Here is a 24,338-nt window from a genome sequence, read left to right as displayed (position 1 = left end):
CGCCGGCATTCATGAGAAGTTAAAAAGCTGTTTGTGCAGAGTGGCTGATGTTTTTGTATGCCAAGGATAATCACAGTTTTTGTTTTGTTAGTTTGAGTATTGGCATCTTACTTTCCCTGAGTTCAAGTTATTATTTATCTTTAATTTCTTTTCACAATAAGCTTTAAACAAGATTTTATTAGCAGCTAGTAACAAGGCCGTAGCTTGAAAAATGGCTCTAACTCAATCCTCAAACAAAGACTGACTGGATCTATATTGTGTCTCAAATTGAAAATATGGAGAGAACGACTTTCTCACTAAATCTAGGAGCAGAAACTTTTTTATAACACTGGAAAAAATGGATAGTTTATATAACATTGACGGCTTAGTGAACCATTACTGTATGAACTGACTATTTTTCACCATTGGGACGTATAAATGACCCATTCTTTGTTATTTTGAGCTGAACTGCTTTCTTATGCTTTTTTTATTTGAAAAAAACGACAACAACAAAATTTAGTACAAAAAAAGTTTTTAAAATTCTAACTTTTTTGAGAAAGGGGTGAGGGCACACTTTGAAGGGCAGAGAGGGATTGTCAAACCAGTGACTAATGCGACAGAGACTGTAGCAGTCCAAGTCAACCCAAACCAGTTCTTGGGATAGAGTCTCTGGGAATGAGTTAAATGTGTAACAGACTTGCTAATAAAACTGCAGCCAACCCTGTGTGCTGTTCCTCCTGACAGTTTCTCACTGAAAGGGCTGAGCTGGCTGGCATCCATTGTGATTTGTGTAATTACCAGGGACATGTAATTTATACAACCCCACTTCAAAAACACTGAAATATCCCTTTAAAGGTAAGCCAACAGGCATTTATCCTGTGGAGCTGGCAGGTTAAACTCAACCTCAGATCAATCTGGGGTGGGAGGGTGAAGAGGTTTGAAGCTAAGGCGAATGTAAAGCAGCAGCATCCGCCTGGAAGCTCCTGTGGTTCAGTTGTTTTGTTACGACATAATGAGAAAATACTTTGTTGTTGTTTTGTATTGTTTCTCACAGAGAGTAAGGAGGCCAATTGTGCTACAAACAGGTCAGAGACATAGACTGTTTTATCAATGGATGTAGTCTAACCGACACCACCTGTCGCCTGAAACTGATTTTTGAGGCAAACTGGCTGGAGTGGAAGTGGGGCAAGCTTTGGGTCTTAACGCTAACAGCTACAGGGCGCCCATCAGTCACATGAGCTGAGCTGTGCCTCTGGTTAGGCAAACTCGATCTTAATCTTTTAAACTGCCCAGTTAGAAAAAAAATTCACCCTCGCACAGTGTGCTGATAGTGAAATTAACAATTGAGATTTCAGGCAGACACCTGAGAAACTGTAGATTTTATTCGTTGAGCATAGTCTTATGTTTTTAGACCAGAGGTTGCCGCTTAGTCCGTGTATGAGATACCCTTGAAGTAGACTGAAAGGGGGTGACACATATGACTACCATTGACAGTATATAAAACAGGGACGTTACATCTGGCTTTGAGCCTCCTAGCAATCAACTACAGCATGTCCAACTGTTGGTCAGATCAGTTGTGCCTCTAAATATGCTGAAGTCATATTCTTAACATATCTTTTCAACTACTGAATTATATATCCAAAACTCATACTGTGTGTGTGTAGTTAAGAGAACGAACCATTACGGATGAAATTGGTTTTTTTTTTCATACCAGGCTGTAAACTGTTGATTTTTGCTGTAAAGAGACGCTGTTTTGAATCTTTGTGTATGTCCAGAGTTAGCCTCAAGTGGACACTTGAGAAACTGCAGATTAAGCACTTCCATGTAGTTAGTTGGTCTGGTCTGCAATGTCACTAACTTCACTAGACGTTTTAATCCTTAACTGGCGACAGCCCACCCACAGGCCTTTTGGACTTTGATTTGAGTACAGAGCCTTGTAGATTCTGTGAGGTGTTTCAAATGTCAACACTACAGTGTTAACATTGTAGTTCTTTTGATTGACATCTGGGTCAAACTATGGTCTCTCTAGAGCCAATAATATCCCTGAGTGTCACATGTTGTGAAAGGACATGTGTACTAAAATTAAAATTAAAGCAAATAAATCCAAGAGAGGCCAAAAGTGTTCAAAGTTGGTGTTCATACTTCAATAAGTACATACTGGTTTAAACAACAGTAAGTTTGACTGCTCAGGTTAAATTTTCCAGCACAGCATCTAATTTAATTTGGGCGTGCCTTTTACATATGTATGTGTGTGAAGGAGAGGTAAAAGGTTTGAAAGATGGCATCATTTAGGGCTGGGTGTTATGAACCTAATGATTCAATTTGATTTGATTTTGATTCAGATCGATACTGATTTAAATGCTTCAATGTAGATCCGGTAATAAGTAGAAATACACAAATAAAGTTTCTGTTGAAAGTTTTTAAATACATATATTTTCTTGGCCATGTGAACATATGCGGTATATCTCCATGGTATGTGCATCCACATTTTCGAGCAATGAAACAACCCAATCATTAGACTCAAAGGTTGAAGGAGCTGGCTTTACGCTGCTGCTTCTTGCTTTGGTTGCCATTCTGTTGTTGTTTGGTCTAGTGCAAATTCAAATTCAAAGCTCTTCTTCTGGCTTACAAAACATTAACAAGAATGGCTCCTGCCTACCTGGGGTCCCTCATCCAGGCATACACTCCCTCTCGCCCACTACACTCTGCTTGTGTGAAAGACGCCTGGTGCTCCCAGCCCAGCGCGGCTCCAAATCACTAGCCAGACTCTTCTCCTCTGTTATGCCCAAATGGTGGAATGAATTACCAAACTCTATATGATCCGCAGAGTCCGTTTCTACTTTTAAGAGAAGTCTGAAAACTTATCTGTCCAGGGAACACTTGTGCACTTAATCTGACCCTAATCCTCTTTGCCCCAGGGGTAGAATGAGTCAGAGGGTCTATGACTCAGCTCTTATGTTTTTTTTAGCACTATTACTGAATTTTGATTAAGATTGAGGTAAACTGTTGCAGCATTGCATGCATTTGGCTTGTTGATTAGTGGGAAATATTGCAATGCATTGATTAATCAGTATTTTTACCCAACCCTAGTATCTCCTACATATATACTAGCCCTGTAGCTGTTTAAGGGGTTCTGAGATCAAACGTAGAGATGCTTTAACTACCATGAAAAGGGTCTTTAACCTTAAAAAAAAAAAAAATTCCTTACATGAGCTTTAAATGTTGATGTTATTTCAACAGGTTACTTTATAAAATTCAACCAGCATTCATCAAAAACATCGAAGTTTAGCAAACCACGTGTCTTACTCAGGAAACAGTTCATGATAACATGGGGCTTAAAGGGGTTTGACTCGCCTTTGGGATCAGTCCAAGAGGGCACCAGACAAACTGCAGGTTTGTGCACCTGTTGCATTTTGCTAGTCCGAAGCTTTGCATAATCATGGGAAAAATTAATCTGTGTGTTTTACTTTTAGAATAGTGTCAAAAAAGGTCTGCAGGCTGATTTTAAAAAGCAGATATTGATATATGATGTTCAAAGTTTCAGATCAACCAATGCACTGATCTCTGAGTGTGGAGCATGTTACAAAGAAGAGGGTCTGCCAAGAAATGTAGCTATAAAAAAGCCCCTGTTTTAAAGTAAAAGGAGCAAGATGATATACCAGAGCATGAGAGAGAAGCAGACAAAGGTGGACGTGACATGTTTTCACTGGAGAGGTTTTTTTTTGTTCAGGCTTGGAGAAAGCTGCTGCGCAGTCCTGTCAGGGGCGGGGAGGTCATCGTACCACTGGGAACACAGGGAGAGGAGAGCTGTGGTTCTGAATTTAATATGAAGAGCTGAAAACAAGGGAGAGGGGGTGAAATGGGAGAATTTAGTGTGGATGAAATTGGGACAAGCTACAGTCTTCTGTGAGGGCTGCAGAGGCTGGAGAGAGGTCTGCTGGGAGCTCAGCCAGAGGGAGGTGTAGCAGTACCAACAAGTGATGACTAAAATTTGGACAAGAAGAGACGATGAGGAGGAGGTGGAGGGAGAGGAGGTGGCTGTGGCTGCTTGGTGTGAGATTTCACACAGAGATCTTGGTCATCTGGGTAGAAGATGGTGTGGTGCTGTCACTGATGGTTTCTACAGAAAGTAAAGGATTTGCTGAAGAGGAGAACAGTGTTGAGATTGATGCTTCTGGCAGGAATCCAAGCGGAGATGTCAGCTCAGCAAGCAGAGGTTCAAGCCTCAGTGTGAGTGTTGACGGGAGAATAGAGGAGTTTAGTGTTGTCAGCACTAACAATGGTTGGAGGAGTTGTTTTCTGTGATAGCAGAGAGGAGGAGGAGGAGGATAAGGAGGAGGAGGAGGTGGAGCCCTGGGGATGTCAGTGACAGCAGAGACCCTGGTGAGGGCAGAGACTCTGTGGGGGGAATTCACTTAGAGTGCAGTGCAGTCACTGACAGCACCGAGAATCTTCCATCTTTTCTTTAGCTGTTTGCTCCGTCTTATGGTCTGATTCGCAGAGCAAACTGTGCTGATGATAAACACCCACAAAGCTCTGCAGCTCTCTGCAGTTTTGCATTTGCAATGGCATTATTTAACTATTTACCTCTATGAAGTCATTTGTGTAGAGACAAATTATAAAAATGTTCAGTGCTCAAACGCTGCTGTGAAAAAACTTGAGAAAACCAAAAAAATAAAAGCAACACATCTGATGTTCTGTATTTTCACTGCCTGCCCGAAGATGTTAAGATTACAGACTTTATTAACAGAAGCACAGCTGACCTGACGGACAGATTGGCAGACTGTAGCTGTTAGCAAAGAAGCTCAATGCCTGTCCTTACCCGGCCTCTCTACCTCATACTAGACCAAACATGGGCAAAATACAACCCACAGGCCACATCCGGCCCAATAGACATTAGGCATGCAACGATTGACCGATTTTACTATTAACCGCGGTTTGAAACGTCACGGTAAATTAATCCCAGAGGCTCCTCTACAGCGAGTATTTCTGTTCTCACCCGCAAAAAACGGACATCTTGTTGGGACATTATCTTCGGCACAACCTGCGCAAAAGGAAAACAAAGTTACACCAGCGGTGCATCTGCTTTTAGTGCCGTACTATGCTAAGCTACATTAGTTACAATGGCAGAGGCATCAAGCAACAAAGCTCTGTTTCCACCAAAGAAAAAAGTGAAGTCGGCAGTGTGGAGCATTTTGGGTACACATAGAATGACGAGGGAGTTATTCAGGACGACGGTTCACCTGTATGCAAGACTTGCAGAAGAAAAGTTTCAGCGAAAGGCTCAAACACGTCGAATTTAATGCAGCATTTCCGGGATCACCACCCTGCTTTACACGCCGAACTAAAGGGAAGACCAGATAACTGAGTAAAACCTTTACAGCATTTTACTTACATAGATACTGAGTTGATAGGAGTTAAATATAAAAATGTCGCCTACTGTCAGTGGCGTTGCAGTGGGAGGAGAGCTTTCAGCTCAGTGTAAACAAACAGCAGCAAAGCAGCATGTCTGCCTACGGAGGACAAAATACCTCCTCTCAAGGCTTCTGTCAGTGACCATTTAACGTTACAGTCTGCTTCTTCCCTTCTGTGTTGAATAAACTCTGGGTATTGTAGGTTAATATATCAGTTAGGTTAATATATCAGGTTCAAAACACTACAATAACATCAGGAGCTTGTAGACTTCCAGCACTGTACCATGGGAACAAATTAATTGCATTTCAGTTGCTATTAACACATCACAAGAGATTTTTTTCAACCTAATTTTTTTTTACTAAAACTTGTAAAGCACTTTGAATGTCAGTCAAGGATAAAACGCCATATAAATGTAATCCATTATCATTATCATGTTTAATCTTCAACCAAACAATAACAATGATCATAAGAGACAGAATTTAATCAGACCACATTTAAAATTAGATGATTTTATGAAGGTTATTAAAAGAATATTTAAGACTATTAAAAATGAATTTAAAAACCAGCATGGATGACAATAAAACTTAAGTTACTTACACACAAATAACATTTTCCTCTGGGGGATCAATGAAGTTAAGTTTAGTCTTATATTAATAATAATATTTAAAATACTTTATTTCAGATAATCAAAAAATTACAACTTAAATCATTACTGCAAATCCAATCAAAGTTCATCATGGTATGGATTATTTGTTTCATTTTTCTTATTCATTTTTAGCCTAAGACTGCAGTTCAACAACACTGACACTGACAGACACAGACACTGTATATATTTGTTTATTATCAGTGTTATGAAATTAATGTACGATAATCATTATAATCGTGAAACCGAGATTATTCCTCAGACTATAATCGTGCATTTAAAATCTATAATCGTTGCATCCCTAATAGACATCAATGTCTGGCCCGTGTGAGGTCAATCATAAATTAAAATTTAAAAAAGAAAATTATGCCACGCCGCAATACGACAGTGCTGCTTTTATTGCACAGATTGTGTCCATAAGGATGCACTTTGGCACTTTGTGAATTTTGCATGTGAACAGCGACAAGTGTAGTTCAGCAAATCCAAACACAGATCTTTTCAAGCCTCAATTACACCACATACGTCTGCAGTACGTCTCTGCTCCGTTGCAAATGAGACGTTCCCTGTGCTTCCCACTCCATTGATGCGTCTTTCTTCGATGATATTCAGCTGTTAACCCTCAAATCTGTTGTCTCCTGGTCTGGCCCTGCTCAATATGTTCATTTAACCTTGCAGTCAAGCTAAATACAAACTGATTTTGTCATGGCTTATTTTGAAAGTCGCTGGGTGTTATTAGGTAGTTTCTGGTCACAACTTCCTGTCCTGTTTGAGCTTCTCTACGCTGGATTTATGTGTCACAGCTCCGCATATGGTGATAATAGGATGTGTGTATACTACCTGCAACACGACAGACGAGCCACACAGACGGACTGACTGCAACAAAACAGATCCAGTGTAAGTTGACAGATTGACTTGAAGGGAAACCTTTCTGATTCATTGCCGTGACGGAGCAGAGACGGACTGGAGATGCATCTGGTGCATTTCAGCCGTCAGCTGTCCTTTGCATAACCACCACAGAAATTCATCAAGCTTTCAAGGATTTCGTCCAAGCCCAGGACTGACTGGATTTTTCTCACTGCAGAGGTAAAATGCAGTAAAAAACGTTCAAGTTATTTATTTTTGGATGGAGTTGTTATTTAGTTTTTCAGTATTTGTTGAGACTAACAGGCTGAAAATAAAACTGAACACTAATGCTAGGGATGGGTGAGTACTGGTATCAGGTATCAGGCTGATATCAGCGTTTATTTACGGTATTGGTACTCACAAAGGCTGCTGATAATAGCAGCTGATACTCAAGATAAAAAAAAATCTTACATCAAGAAGTCCTCCTTACCAGTAGTTGCCACTACTTAGTTTAACTCCACAGCAAATATTCATGAGGTCCTGTTCAGACAATACGAATGAACCAGGGAGAGTTAACAGTTAAACTGTTTTATTTTACACTTCAGTTAATTTAATAAAATACTTAAACCCTGACAGTTGTTAGTTTTACTTTATTTTTTTCTTAATTTTTCACTTTTGTTAATTTATTTTTTTAGATGTAAACTCAGAGGGAGTTGATTTTGTTTTATTTTAGACTTAATGTTAGAGTGACTGTGCTGTCTTTGTTCAAAATAATGTGTCCCTATGAATTGAAATTTTATGTATCTAAAGTACTAGTACTGCTATGATTGTATTTCTTTTTACTGTTTATTACTTCTTTAGGAATATTCTCCTGTATATATGTGTATATATTATACACATATATACAGAATATCCTAACTATTCTGGTTAACAGTAACATCTAGGGATGGGTACCTTTCACAATTGAAACAATACTGGACAGTAGGGATGCACAATATTGGATTTTTGCCAATATCCGATATGCCGATATACCGAAACTCCTTTTGGGCGATACCGATACCGATATGGATAATCACAAGTTTGTTTGTTTTTTTCACTGTAAAGAAAGCTAAGTCTATCCTGTAATGTAATTTATATGTTACTCTTATTGTGACGGTCTTATTTGTTTAAGAAACACACATAAAACAAGACAAAAAACATTTGATTTTACCATAAATAAGAAATGTATTATTTTTTCAAACTCAAGACATTCAGTTTTGAAATACAGAAAAATAATTTCTTTAGATCACATGAACTTTAAATGTACAATGCATTTTTAAACAGAACCAAGTTGCATTTGATTATTTTAGAGCTACTGTAACAACCTGGTGACAGACACAGAGCTCTGCAGTGCAAATAAATGAAGTGCTACATTTTTATATATTGAGCAGAATCAAGTTTATGTTATCGTTGGCCCTCTGACACAAATCAGGTTTTTTATGTGGCCCCTTGTAAAATTTGTTGTCCACCCCTGCACTAGACTGACACAAGTTTGGTTGCGTCATCATTTCCAATACAGCACCTGATGAAGACGGGTTCTAAAACTCTGCTTCAGAGACAAACAGATGACACTGCTGAGAGTGTGTCCAAGTTTTATACATGGTGATTACAACACAGCAGAAACAACAACACAAATAGAAAGGGAGTCTAATTTTGCACGCACCATCATGTGGTCGAAATGTGCTTTTTCTCTTCCCCCATTTGTGTTTTTGAATCGGCTGCAGAATGGCTTTGCAGAGATGACTGCTGTTTGCTTTGTACATGGACCCATTTTTGTGCTTTTTTCTGCTCCATGGATGCATACAAAGGGCCAACTACAGGACAAGAGGCCTGGATGGAGGCAGTATGAAGCACAAGCTGTACATCAAAGATGCTGTGTTTCATAATGAGGATGCAGTGTCAGGCGAGGTAAAGGAAATGTTTCAGAAGAAGAATCAGAAGAGCTCCAGTTGACTCTAATCTGAGAGAGTCATCCGTGAGAGTTGATGGAGAGTGAACTGATGAGCAACCGTAGCATCTGAAGGGGTCAGGAGAGCATTTGTCGCCGCTGATGGTGGAAAAAGATTCCTCAGCTTGGGATTGTAAGGCGAGGGGGGAGAAAATGTCACTTCTAATTTACATCAGAGGGGTCAAAGAAAAATACAGGGAGGGAGCAGAAGAGGGCCCTGGATAAGAGAAGGGCAGGATGCATGGAGAGGGCGAGAGCTGGGTGAGGACAGTTGGAGGCCATGTCTGTGGTTTCAGAGCGTTGTTTCAGCTGAAATATCAGCAGACACAGGTGTAAAACACTGAGAGGAGGAATTAAAAGTGCATTTCCTTTTTGTCAGCAGAAGGGAGGATATTTCAATAAATTTTTCAAGGTTTCCAGGCAGCCCTGCTTTAGGAGGAAATGATGACAGGGAAGGTCAGAAGAATAAGAGAGGCCAGCTGCTGAAGGAGGAGTACAGTCTGAAGAGTTACAGAGGAAGAGTGCTGACTGCAGATTCTGCTCAGCTCTGACTGTGTGAAGTGAATCCAGACTCAAAGAACGAGGGAAACATGAATACAGAGGACAAAAAGAGATGGAAAATGAAAGAATTTGACTACTTAGTAGAAATGTTGAGGTCAGCAGATGCATCGTGTTTGTTAGGAACCACTAAGTAGAGCTGAGGGGTAAAGGAGGACAACAGCTCAGGAGGAGCAGGTTAGATTCTCTGCTGTAATACTCTCTGTGTCATGAACTCTAGTCCCTGTACATTCACTTATGAGAAAGCAGAAAGCTTTTGAAAAGGTGAACCAGACATAACTTTTAACATCTGACAAAAAAAAAATTCAGTTTTCTTTTTCTGGAAATTCAATCTGCCAGAAACATCTCAATCCCTGTCGTAGAAAAATGAGTTATTTTTTGGAAGAGCTCCAAACCAATGCTGCATTTCTGTGTCAATACATTTTATTTAGCTTTGCCAAAGAAAGTTTAGAAATAACAGGGTGGCCCCTCTACAAGCTGAACAACTTGTCAACATAACATAAGATTCATAACACTGACTGGCCCTCTAAGAGAGCACAGCTCAGTGTGCTGCATAGTGTGATTAGGATTAGGGCCTGTGTCCACAGCATTCTGTGCTAGCAGCACATTTTTTTCCAAACAACACATCAGAGTTTTTATCCCTTAGCCCCTTACAGTACAAGATTTCTCTGTCATAGCCTGTGTCTTGTTGAAAGGGGACATATCATGCTTGTTTCTCCTTTTCACTAAGCCAGACTAGGATGCCTGTAAAGCTTTCTGCTCTCAGTACTAGTCAGTTAGTTCCTTCATTGCCCCACAATAGCGTTCTCAATATCCTCAGTTTAGGCCATTCTGAAGATCTCGTTGAAACGCTTCGTTTCGAGAATGACCTCCAGAAACCTCGCAATGTCACAGCCCTTTGTGCTCTGATTGGTCAGTTCTATCAGGGAGGCGGAGGAGGTAGAGCCAGGGGGCGGTTTTTGTAGCATGGCAGTATTTACATAATCGCCACATTGAATGGAGTAAAACGAGCGAGTTTGCTTTTTGCCAAAACTTCACCATAAGGTATTGATAGCACTAATAAAATGGCAGAGTGTAGGATACGTCCTTTGTATTGGACCCCAGGTCAGACCCGGACGGTTCTGCAGCTCAGGAGGAAGAAAATCCACCTCGACGCAGATCATTTTAGGACGCTTCAGTGTGGTGAGTCAAACCGGTACTGTAACATGTATAGTTTATATGTGGAAATATAGGCAGACTTCACCAATAAACTATTTCTATAACAGGGCTCCATCCTGCTCCTTCACTTTTCTCTGTCTGTTTTATCCATCATGCTGAAAGTGTAGTCTAAAGATCGCCTCTACCGTCAGTTCCTCACTATGTTATTACCGCAGCATTATTGTGGTCCAGGTTCACAGTGCATGTCAGAACAAGCATGCAAATATCACAGTTTCACAAGTATTACGACGTCTGCTAAAACTACAGTGTCAAAACCGCTGTGTTAAATGGACAATAGACCTCCATCTCTAATAATCATGTGATGTTTCCTCAGACCTGAACGTGTCACAGGTCTGTAAAGCGTCTGTTCTGGTTAAATGTTGAGGCACATGTAAACACCAGACCAGAATAAATCACATCACATGTGAACAGTTGATCTGAGATTTTCAATCGGGATGACATTAATCAGAATGAAAAAAAGTGCGTAAGTAAACCCAGCTGGTGTTAATGTAGAGCAAACCAACCACACTTATTTTCCAAGGTAAAATCTTTAGGTTTAGAGCTGCTGCTAATAACCAAAATGTGTTTTCAATTAAACAGTTTTAACATTTTCTTTAGTGAATTTTCTTCAATGAGGACGAATAAGGCACACACAGAGCATTATTAAACTCATGGGCACTACAATTGTAAGCAGAAGCCCCAGGCTGTTTCATGACCTTGCAACAGTAAGCACAGGTGAGAATGTGAGAAGCACCCTGAGAGTCAGTGTGTGTGGGTGCTATCAGCACAAAAAAAAGCCATGAGTGGCCAAAGTCCTGATTCATTATTTGATGTAGCTGTGGCCACATACTCTGCAAAACAAACTGCCCCACTTTAATAAAAGGAAACTGTGATGTGATGCCCAGTGACAGTATTTTCTTTTAGCGAGAAGAGTAAACCAGCCTCTTTCTAATAATTGCAGTCATGTACTTGAACGCAGCACACAAAGACATTTGACTCTTGGTCGAACTCTGCTTCACATAACTTTGTTTCATCAAAATCACATTACACTGCTTCTACCCAAGATCTTTCTTTCACATTTGGAGCAACTGGCAACGAGCATCATGAATATTTCAGTACAAAACAAAGTGTGAGCAGGGAGTCATACAAAATCAAAAGTTCATCTCACTAATCAAGATTTGTTTTTAAGTATGACCCAGTTACATTTCACTCCTGCTACCTGATGATCCGAGTTCCTCATCTGATACTGTTGAAATATGTTTGTATGCCCAGTTTCAACTGAAGTTATAAAACGCTTGCTCCACTCTGACTTTCCCAGAAAAATACAAAAATCGAATCAGTCTACCAGAAGATGTGAGATAGGCCTCAACTCTGACATTGTTCACATCCAGACACATTGGATTCTCCCATTCCAAAGGGAGAGGTAGACTTTTTGTTTATCTGTTCTTATTTTGCATTACTTGATTACTGAATTATTTCTGACAGCAATAAAAAAACATATTAAAATCTCTATTGAGAGTTCATGTGATTTTATACATTTGTTCATTAATAGTGTTGTGAAATAATAATCGTGATTACCGTGATTATTCCTCAGTCAATTATCCCACAGAAAAAAATCTATAGTTGTTGCATCTCTCAGAGACACCAAAAGTCTCCTGTTACTTTAATATTCAGAACATTACACGCAGGAAACCAGACACCAAACAAAGATTAGAGCACCCTACATCCTAAGACCAAGATACCTCAGTAAAGCTCTGAATTTCACAAGTAGAAACTTGAATTAAATTGTGATGAGCTCTGTGAGAAAGCTGTGAAGTACAAGAAACAAATGACCAGCTGAAATGAAATCAGTCCTAGACTTAAAATCTTTAAATAAATGTTTGCTGAAAGCAACACAAAACTTTATTGGTTTTGGCTTGAGATACTTATTTTTTACCACTTATTTCAACCCCAGTGAAAAAATCAGAGGGGTGTCGAGATGTTAATTATATTGCAATTTCAATCCAGTATTAACTCTAGTTTTTATTCTCATGCCATTTTGGCTCTGGGACAGACTGTGGTTAAACTGCTGCAGTCTTCCTACTGCTGCCAAGATGGGAAAAAGGATGACATACATTTCACACCGAGTTTAGTCGACAATTCACAAGATAATATGGCGTTTCACCAAAGTACCCACCTATGAGCGAAGCATACAGGTGCAGCAGATCAGACGGATTTCACCCTAAAGCCTGTAGAGCGCTATTGGAGGTCTTAAATTGTCAGATGAGCAGGAAAAACTCAGATATCGAAATTTGTTGCTTATTTTGTACATAGGCTTTGCAAATTTCACATTACAAGAAATAAAAACTAACCCTCTGTTTGACAGAATCAGCTCTTTGAAAACGTCATCTCGCTCAAAGCCAAGGTTTAAGACCCCACTGTTGTAGCCCTGCAGGACTTATTTGACTCATAAATCTATAAGTTGGGTTGCATTTGTTGTTTTATGTGTAATCTGTTATTTTTTATATCAAAATTAAAAACACATATTTGATGTCAAACACTGTTTTTTTTCATAGTAAGTCACTTCTGATTCCTTCACTCTACCTGCTTAGTGAACCACAAAACTCCAACGTTTCTTCTCCCTTATCATGCAGCATAAAGTATCAATATTTAGTGGATCAGAGTGATTTAACTGAATATTGCATGCACTGCTTCTGTATTAACCGTCCAATGTGTGAGAAACTGAGGAAGGGATTCAGACTTTCTCTGCTCTCTATTAAAGGAATGCAAATAGAAAGTAGCAGACATGTGGGATGGAGGTGAGGCTGAGGCTGAGGCGCCGTGCTGCAGAGAGACAGCAGCAAGTGTTTCTGTCTCGTCTGAGGTGATCAGTGTCTGTGAGCAGCATGGGGAGGCAGAGGCCGGAGAGACGGGCCGCTGTGACTGACTGACAGCTCGGCATCCTGTCTCTACAGCAGTCTGAGCTTTAGCTGACCCACAGGGCTGAGCGAGGTTAAATTGACTGCACTGCTGGCGACAGATGGCTATGTCCTCTTAAAAAAGAAGCGGGGGTTAGAGGAGGGGGACAGATGAGGATACTGAGATGGAGAAAGTAAAAAACAAAAAAACAAAAAGCAGACTAGGGTGGATTTACTCTGCCGTTCTTCTGTTGATAAGCTCTGTTGTTTCTGTGCAGCTGTCTGTCCTCGGTGGGGGAGTTACACAGACCACAGTGGAGCCACAGGAGGAGGAAGTGAGGCCACGCTGTATTAATTCTGATTGTAATAATAACAGGAGCATTAAACCCAGTGGGGGAGGCTGTGTCACTCTTTATAACCTGGATAAGGAACAAGCCCACAGCGAGGCACCTGTCGACTGAGGGTAACAGCAAGCTAACAGCTTACTCCCACCAGGCAACATACCACGCACATCAACACACACACACACACACACACACAGACACACACACACACACACACACACACACACACACACACAGACACAGACACAGACACACACACACACACAAACACACACACACACACACACACACACACACACACACACACACACACACACACACACACACACACACACACTCACACACTCACACACATACAAAGACAAGCTTTGGCTGCCTCCCAATTCTACAACTTAGTCCCACTTGGCCTTTTTCTGTGTTTTACATGCCACAGTCTGTCCCAGTTCTTCTGAGAATCAAGGACTTGTGGTACTTTAACCCCCCCATACAGCATCAAAAAAAATTCCCATAATGCTTTGTGAACTGTGGCAGATGGCTAGCTCTGTGGTGAAGAAGCCATGCCTTAACAAATAATCTCACAAAACTATCAGAACCAAGCTGGAATGTCTGTTTTATACTTTGAGTCAGAGAAAAATATTAGATTTGTTATACAGCAAAAAATATGAAATCATCAGCTGTTACCGGATTGGAGGGTTAAGATTTCAAGCCTCGCCCCTCTTTCTAAAGGGATGATACCAGAACAAGGATCACCTGCACAAAATGCCCAACCCTCTCAAATCTGACACTTATAATTTGAGACAATCTCACATACATTTAATCTGTTCAGAGCAGAGAAGTCTGCTAAGTAAATCATCACCCTATCAAAAACAATGACCTAGGTCGTTCTTTTAGAGAAAATGATTTTTTGGCTTAAATCATCTCTTGATCATGCTGGCCATCTCTGGTATAAATCACTTAAATCTTTAGCTAAATACACTATCTGGATAAAATGTGTGACTTGGGCACTATTTAGTTGCAGGCATAGACTATAAAAACATGGACGTCATCTTGCTTGGCTTGAAGTGAGGTCGCCACAAAAACTGCTCCCCCTGGTGACTGGCTGCAGTATGGGTCAAAAAATCCAGCTCTCCATTCATTCCAGATGGGCTGTGGTCAAACTTTGAACAATTAATACACCTCGTGTATTTCTCTCTCCGGTTTGTGGGGATTTGAAGATATCATTTGGCTGCCTTGTATTCAAGTTCTCTTTTTTCTAAAAAAGTCTCATTTTTATTAGTTATAAGAGGTTAAAAACAAGACTTTACATCATGTTTAATGATGATTGACAGCTGCTGTTCTTGTGTATCTTTTTCGGGGACTGTAAAATATGTCAAGAGATAGAGTCAAGAAGTGATCAGAGTTTCGAAAGAAAGAAAAAAATTAATATTTTTGTCACCAGGCTCCACTGAGATTCTCCCAGAATCCCTCACAGCCTCTACTGCTGCCAATGGCTGTGCCTGTGACAGGGGTATTTTGGCTTCAAAACCGTACAATGTTAAATGGCAGAGCCACGCTGTCCACTCTATATACAGTCTATGGTTACAGGTGCTACCTATAAGTGAAGGAAGATTGTTTTATTTCTTTTTCATGTAGAATAATGTAGCCAACTAACCACAGTTAGTTGCTGCAACAACATACTTCAACCTCTAATTGGCAACCTGGTCCTAATCAGGTTGTAAACTGAGTATTATTTTCTCCCCCCACTTTCTTCTGCTGCTGTAGCCAAGCTAAATGAGATCTATAGATTACTGGCATGACAAACTCTAGATCTGGGCTATAACTCATTTTGGACTCTAATCCTGCTACATAAGACGCCCCTCTGGTGTTCAGGATTAAATAATGACAGTTAGCGGGCATAGATGGGAGAGCAGCCTGAGGAGCCACTGAACCTAACCATCTCTTTTGCTCATGTTCAACGGTTGATAAGAATCAGTTGTGCTCCAAGTACCACCAACTGCAGTACTTCAGAGACTGTTATTTAAAGCTGTATAAACAAATCTTTTTAATCCAATCAAATCAATCTGTGGCCACTAAAATTGTCCAGACATGCCCCATCTATAAAGAGAAATTACATTACCAACAAAAAAAAGAAAAAAGGACACAGAAGTTGAGCTGCACAGTGATACTGGTCTGATTATTTCTAACCCTCAGTCAGGATGAGGAGACTGTCAGTGTTGAAGTGATACCAACATGTCCTGACTGCTGTGTAGTTTAAAGCAGAGGTTATCTGTCCTCCACATTGCTCCCTCCACAGAGTAGTTAGCATACCACTGAAGACAAGCCATGATTTGATCTTTTTTTGTCACTCTGTGCCACTGATCAGCAGATGTCACAGCTTTGTTACCATGGAAACCTGGCATTTAGCTCTCAGATAGCCAACAAGTCCTCCAAATTAAAATGACAAAATGAGTCATTTATTGGTGCTTTTCAGGATTACATTGTCCTCACATCACTGATGGAAAAATAAATCCACTCAGTGATGTGTCAACACTGGCGTTAAGATTTGTTGAGTTAAAACACACACACACACACACACACACACACACACACACACACACACACACACACACACACACACACACACACACACACACAAACACACACACACACACACAAACAAGGATTTCTTGGATTATGTAAAGATCATGATTCAGATAAGATGAGTTCTTTGCCAAGGTTTTGGTTGATACTGTGTATTCACCATCACGCTCAGGATGCAAAACCCAAATCCCATTTATGTGTTGTACACTGCTCTGTTAGAGGCTGTAAATCATATGAGCACGAAAAAACAGACAATATAACACTGATGGCCAAAAAAGACAACAGAAAAGAGTTGAGACTATTTCCCAAAGTTCAACAACACATTCAATATGCCAAGATAAGAATTCAACCACTTCTTTGCTTTCATTACTGCTTAAAAGTACAGCCGCTAAAGGATGGATGACATAGCAGCTCTCCAGAAACAACACCAAGAGCTTCTGATTGACTGCAGCAAAAATTTGCAAGCCAAACTTTTCACCAATCAATCAATCGATCAGCATTAAAGGATAATTTCAGTTTATACAGCTTTTACATTGTTTATAGAATGAAGTAGAACAAAATACTCACCCAGAAGGCTTTCCTGATCCAAGCAGTGCTTCGGGAGATATTTAGATCCAAAATCGTGCAGCGGACGTCCGTATAATGGGATCCATCGGGGCATAGACAGCGCCGCTCCTAAAACTGCATTAATCGTCCAAAAACTCGTGTTTTTCACCAATATTCCATCATGGTCCGCTCGGGGTTAGTCCTCTGCTGCATCTGTGTCACTCCAGACAGCGCTGTGTAGCTGTAATGACCTCTGAACTCACAAAGACTTTGTTTACATTTGCCCCTCCGCGCATGTGCAGTACTCTCTGGAGAGCTGACTCCTTTCTTTGAGGGGCAAATGTAAACAAAGTCTTTGTGAGTTCAGAGGTCAGTACAGCCACACACTGCTGTCTGGAGTGACACAGACTGCCGCAGAGGACTAACCCGGAGTGGATCATGATGGAATATTGGTGAAAAACACGAGTTTTTCGACCATAAATGCAGATTTAGGAGCGGCGCTGTCCATGCCCCGATGGATCCCATTATACAGACGTCAGCTGCACGATTTTGGATCTAAATATCTCCCGAAGCACTGCTTGGATCAGGAAAGCCTTCTGGGTGAGTATTTTGTTCTGCTTCATTCTATAAACAATGTAAAAGCCGTATAAACCAAACTTATCCTTTAATATAATGACTGATTATTAAAAAAGACTCAACATCAACACAGGAAACATCCTATTCAGTTTTGCTAACAAGAGTTATTTTGATTCCATTGTTATTCATTATGAACTGTAGTCAGGGAAAATTATCCAATACTTGGCCTGTCTGGAAATAAAGCCTTACCAAAAACATTTAGAAAAGTAGAACTATGTAAGCAGAAGCTGGAAAGGCAGAGTGAGCCCAAACTCTGTTCATAATGGTGAACATCCTGCAGAGGATGAGGACCTGGAGTCCTCACAGAGTTGACAACTTAAGATATTCAAAAAAGTAAAGGAAGATAAATTTTCCTCCAGGAGTTGAATCAAGAGCTACTCATGTATGTTGTTAGACACATTTATGAACACATCGGCAAAGATGTTCTTGTGCTACATAATTAAGTCCAAGATTTTCTCAGTCTCCACCGGCTATATAGCACTTTGCTGTAGGGCTGGGCGATTATAGAAAAAATCAAAATCATGATTAATTGATCCTTCTACTTTGATTTCAGTTCATTTATGCTTATCCCACTCTTGAATCAGTTTATTCTGTAATTCTGAAACATGTAACTGAAATAAATGTGCACTGATGAAAAATTAATGGTTATCTATTTAAGTAATGGAATTGGCAATACAAATTCGCTAGAATAGAAATGATTTGTGGAAAGAAAATGTCAAAAATAACTAACTTAGTGAGAGAATAACAGGGAGGGAATGATTAAAATAATAAACCTGGCATTTTTATCTAGTTTGGAAGCTCTAAATATTGGTTTTGATTACTTTTCGATAAATCGCCCAGCCCTACTTTGCTGCATCTAGCAAGTTACAGTAGCAAGGAAAAGATTCCTAAAAGGCCACAAACCTCAAGCAGAACCAGACTCATGTTGGACACTTCATGTTGATGTCGGTATTGGAAAGAGAGAGCTGTACTGAGAACTCCTAACAATGACATCAAAAAACACTAAAAATCCTTTTGCTGAGAGATATGTTGATTTAATTATTGAGTGTTTGTACTGACATCCCGATGTGGGGAGTTACCCGGATGTGCGGCCACATTGGCGGTACATGAAAGTCATAGAATGGACGAAGATAGAGGTGCGCGGTAAATAGTATAATAGTATGATTTAAAGTCTTAAATGTGGAAAAATGCACGTAGCACACTAAAACCTGTAGTGAAGGACGTTGGCAGCACATGGAATAATGCTACAGTCACTCACCCACAGCGTGCAGTTGGTTCGCCATTCTTCTTGTGACACAGCCAAGGGGTGAAGTCCAAACAACCCAGCAGCACTCAGGAAAACTCCACACTCCTTCCAAACAGTAAAGAAAGAGTCCACACCTTTTTCTCCGTCAGGACAGCGCGCCACGGCAATAAACTGTCTTCGCCACGGGCGGTCTGAGGCTACGCGCCCGCCCAATAGTCCATAAGGTACGAGAACAATATTAGCTTGGCGACTAACAGGTAGTAGCCAGGACGTTACAGTTTAGCTCTCATTAGCAGAACATGATCAAAGTTTGAGGCTATAACGCATTCTTCTCCATTAATTAGATAGGTACCTAATAGACGCCTTCGTGTAACTTCGTTAGCTAGTTAACGGCTCGTTGACTTCACTCTCAACACGTCACGCGGACGGTGTGGAAGGAAAAGTGCGCGTGCACCCGCTTCTCTACGCTGCTGTCACTGTGTCCCGCCCTTTGACCAATCATAGACAAAGAAATGTGATGTCACTCAACCCATTGGCTTTAGTTTTCTCGGCATCTATACTGAAATAGTTACAATCAACAAGATACACACACTGCTGTATTGGTGGTGTTAGGTCTATGCTTTAAATATAAGTAGAGGCTAAAACTGTGGGCTTACTGAATAAATACACCAATACTTCCAATTGACACTTTATAGGACACATTTTTTTAATCCAGTGATTAAGTACAAATAAAGGCATATATTTAAACTGAAAAGTAGAGTCTGTTTACAAAAACATATGTGAGGACTAAGTGCTTGAGATAATTTATGTGTAAAGATATTTCTGCTTCCTCTTTCAGATATAGGATGAAATCATAAAAAAATATTTAACATATCAAAATGATTCCAGATGACTAAATTGTAATAGCTTTTTTTTTTTTTTTTTTAAAGTCAGCGGAAAGAATTAGCTCACTTGACACAAATGTCAGTGACTCTGTAAAAGGAGGCAAGTCACTTAGAGGGTGCTCACAAACCAGTAGTATATTGAGAATGGTGTTCTTGGCCGTGTTACAGCTCCTACTAGTTATGAGAACATAAGGTGAGACCAGAAAACTGCTTTTTATACGTCTGTGAATATGTAATAAAACCTCTGACTGAAGTAGATGACAACTCATGACATTAGGTCAATAAAGTAACCACTGGATTACCACCTAAAGCCACTTCTTTTTTCTGACCATTTCTCTTAGCATACTGTTAAAAATACATGAACCTTGCCTTTGCCTTCCCGGTTTGGGCAGGTAGACACTGTGACATCAAATGCAAAAGATCAATGTCTATCTGCTGTATTGAGGGGCATAAAAAAATATATATATATTAAGTAACATAGCCAAAATTCATATTAACTGTAGTGTTTCTTCTTTTAGATATTTCTCAATCATAACCGTGGGATTTATCCCAGTGTTACCAACAATATCAAGTGTAGAAAACGACCATTTGACATCTGTTGTTCGTTGTGCACTCAGTGTGAGAAGTGGTTGTTTGTGGACACACAAGCTACCAACAAAAAAATACTGTTTTCCTGCATCCTGACTAACTGAAAAGTGAAGAGACATTGGTGTATCCAAAATGAAACTACATAAAGAGCAGTTAATTATAGGCTCTAGCCAAATTTGGTCTAATAAGGAAAGACAAGTTAATGATTTAGAGGAAAGCATTTATCTTACAGCGCTGATATGATATTGAATTATGAAAAGAGCCTCTGCAGGGAGATAGAGTGATCGAAGAGGGTCCTGCCCGGAGCTGCAGCAAAATTTTTGACCTCCTGTAGTCCACAGTCTGGTGGTGGAGGAGGTGTTGGATAACGATGACGTCTGAGGCTGATGAAACTGATGAAGCTGCAAAGACTAGGCAGTGATGGGGAGGTTAAGGGTTGCATGCATTGAATACATAAATGAGGAGAAGGAACTAAAACTCTTTTCATCTTATAAGGTAACAGTAAGTTTAAGAGACAGTTAGCAGCAGAGATGTGAGAGCAGCCTGAGGAGCTACTGGCATTTCTTTAAAGTTACCTCAACCATAAGTGGTGGAGACATTACCAAGGATACCAAGTTGTGACATATGCCTCATTTTTTGCTTTAAAGGTATTTTAACTGAAAAACTCTGCGAAGAAGAAAAAGGTGACCCTAACCAGGACTGAGGCATTAGCTTAGATACCCCTGCATCAATCCCAATCTTAGCTGTATGATTTTGAAATTCTGCCTCATGTCCATTGAGACTGTTGCCTACATTTTTTTCTGTGTGATTAGTTGCCTGTGACTCAGAGAGAGGCTAGATTGACAAGAGTTACCAGATTAATTGAGGCCTTCAACCAGGAAAAGAATGATCACCCTTTTGATTTCCTCGTAGGTTTTATACCATTGAGGGAAAAGTTGCCATGTACGTGGGCTTAGTGGATTAGGTGAGCAAAATCATCTTGGTTTTAGTAATTAATTTGAAATAATGATAAATTATTGTTGAATAAACTTAGAGGAAAAAAGGGCTCTCTTCTACACTGTTATTCATATATTCCCTGACTGACCCTGGACCTTCCTTGAGGCTTGGTTAGCTGCCCACCTCTTCATGACCTGAGAGATTTGGCAAGACTGTATCCTGTTGAGTGAGTAATTCACCTGGTAGCCAAACCAGGACTAGCTCTGAAGACTATAAATAGAATATCTGAAGCTGATTCTGTATTGCACTGGGAGCCAATTAAGTGATGAAGTGCTTGTGAGGAGTCTGGCTGCTATGTTCTGGAGGCTTCCTGTTGTTTTTTCTGGGAGAGAGTTACACTTATCTAACCATGGTGCAGAGGAAGAATGCAGCTTTAAACAGTTTTGATATAAAAATCTACTGAAGTTTATATGCTGTCCAGGCGATAAATACCTGTTGTGGTCATCAGCGATGTTCCCCTCTGTGTTTGTATAGGATGACAGAAATGTACAGCTAGGCATATGTCAGTTCTTATTTTCAGCCTGCCTTTGTTATATTTCTGCTTTCCTTGCTAACAAATCAAATATAATTGGCCTCCTGTCTGCCATCAAATAATTGGAGCTGGAGGATGGCAAGGAGGCAGAACACTTTGGCTATGAGATAAGTGGTTTAGTCGCACTGTAGATGCAGAGAAGAATAAGTGATCCATGAAATAAACAACCTGCTGTCACAAGTGGTGAAAAATAACAAGTGTTACCGTCCTTGAATATCTTTATAGAAGGAATAAAAACATGATAACAACTGAAAACTGTCTGAAATAGGCAGAAAACATCATGAATGGGTCCCTCCAGGGATTTCTCAGTGCAGGATAAACAAGGCTCTGCAGGTGGAAATGGGGAAGATAACCTTTACCCAGCTTTAGTTCTTCATTTTTAATCTGTCAGGCCTACTGAAATTGATGTTCATGATCAAAGTACAAGACAAACTGTTCGCCTTGTTATGTTTCTCACAGTTTTTTTTCTTCCTAATCGGAAATGATGCACACACAAACTGGGCTTTGGTTGTTTTAGTTTTGCACCCAAGACATTTTAAAAAATGGATTAAATGCCTTTGAATTAGCAGTAAATTTTACACTTCTGTTATTTCTATCATGTCTTCTTTAGATTTGATTTTTTAGATACTCCAAATTCCTCTTTTGCTTCTCTTCTTGTTAATCTCACTGATAGGACACTTCATACCTCAACTCAGAGGTTATAAAACAACTGCAAGTGAGATTCTCTAAGGGGCTCCTTACAAGTCACTACTTATACATTTGTTGTTTTAATTTGTACTTACTCCCAAGTGGGCAAGATGAGAAAGCTGTTGTATATTTGATCATTTTATCGATGATAAGCTATCCATGCTGCAGCGTCCCATCTCCACCCTCCCTTGAAGAACTCTTCAAACCTCTTAATTTACACTTGAGAAGTGTGAAGTTGTCTCAAAGATCTCTTAGATTTCCTCTGATGTATTTCTAAGATATGGAACTTCAGAGTGAATTAATTTTTGAAACTCCACACTCCACTGAAAGTCTGGAAAGATGCATATTTTTTGCACCCCTCTGTAGGCCGTTCTCTGTGTGTGTATGTGTGTGTGAAGGCTGTGCAGTTTGAAGGTCAATCATGCGTGGCAGAACGCTTTGTTTCACGCTGTTAATTTCTCTTGTTCATCTTGCAGCGCGCGGACGAGGCGCTGTTCATGGTGCTGAAAGCTCGCGCTGGGACGTCGACACCGTGAAGCACGGATGACTGATGCCACATCCATGACTCATGGCAAAGTCTATTGATTCAGGGCTAGTAATCCACTGTTACGTGCAGAGGTGAACCCAAGCGAGGACGTTTGGATGAGGACAATAAATTATTGCTACTGGGGCAAATGGTTATGGTTTTGGATCTCCAAACCAACAGAATCTTACAGACCATCAGACAAACCTCAACGGAATGAGTGTTTCATGATTTGTTGCTTGTTTCAGTTGTCCTCCAAGGGGCAACCTCGGATCCTGAGAACTGAAACAAAAGCTCTTTTATTATAGTTCTCACAAAGGCAGATGTCCTTCAAATGAATGATGGGTGGTTTACAGTTATGCAGCTATTTCCGAACAAAACCAGGAGTCTATGAGCCGCATGCTGCTCGGGCGTTTTCCTCCTTATTCATGACGAATTCAAGGTCCGTTTGTGCAGGGTGCATGTTAATTGTAGGTACAGTTTGAACGCTGCTCGGTGTCAGGAGAAATGGGTCGGTAAACGGCCCCTTGTCAGAAGCAGTCTGAGCTTAGTGCTGCTGGACAGCACACAGTGAAGGAGCTGTGACGCTTTCGGATCACCAATGCAAATGAGACTGACTCCCCTCCTCCCCCTCCTCCTCCTCCTTCGCCACCTCCCCATCACCTCCTCTCTCTCGCTCTCTCTGAGAGGCACACACATACACACACACACTCGCACATATACTGCCTGTGCTTTCTATCGCCGTGCCAGCCTTCCGGAGAGCGACGGAGAGCAGCACAGGCAGGCTGAAAGAGACCCACAGAGAGCGAGAGCTTATATAACAACAGCTCTGGGAAATGCCGGAGCCCCAGCCGAGCCGAGGAGACCTTCGCCGGACAGTCAAAGCGGGGAAAGCAGCGAGGGAAACGGCCTCAAACGGATCGCGCGGTGCAGGGATGCAGCGCGCGACAGTCCTCTGCTGAAGGTAAGCCGCGTGCTCAAACATCCTGTACTGTAAATGGTGGAGGGGCTTTTTTTAAGATGGAAGACCTCTGGGTTCTTTAATAGATGCTCCGTGTTTACTCTTGCTGTTTCTTCATGTGCTTTTAGTCTGACGTTTACCCTGCTGCATAAAAACACACAGTCGTGAATGTTTCTGCATTATTTTGCGTGATTTAATGCGTGAAATGTGGAGTTGAGCACAACTTGGGCACACGGACTTGATCGGAGAGAGTGTTCTTTGTGCAAACTGTTGCTTCTTTCCTCGGGAGCACCACC

General features: G+C 40.6%; 1 protein-coding gene across 1 annotated transcript in view; it reads left to right on the top strand.

Moving 5' to 3' along the window:
* Window positions 1-23,731: 23,731 nt before the first annotated feature.
* wscd1b (WSC domain containing 1b) overlaps window positions 23,732-24,338 on the top strand; it is a 47,692-nt gene continuing 47,085 nt past the window's right edge. Inside the window, exon 1 of the mRNA XM_074673122.1 lies at window positions 23,732-24,045. The gene's annotated coding sequence lies outside the window, so the exon portion shown is untranslated. The remainder of the gene's footprint in view (window positions 24,046-24,338) is intronic.

Source organism: Halichoeres trimaculatus, unplaced genomic scaffold (assembly GCF_033239565.1).
Source record: "Halichoeres trimaculatus isolate MK-OKI-2021-1 unplaced genomic scaffold, fHalTri1.1 fHalTri1_scaffold_6, whole genome shotgun sequence".
Taxonomy (NCBI): Eukaryota; Metazoa; Chordata; class Actinopteri; order Labriformes; family Labridae; genus Halichoeres; species Halichoeres trimaculatus.
Note: the sequence above shows the minus strand (reverse complement) of the source record. Positions and strands in the feature narration are given on the sequence as shown.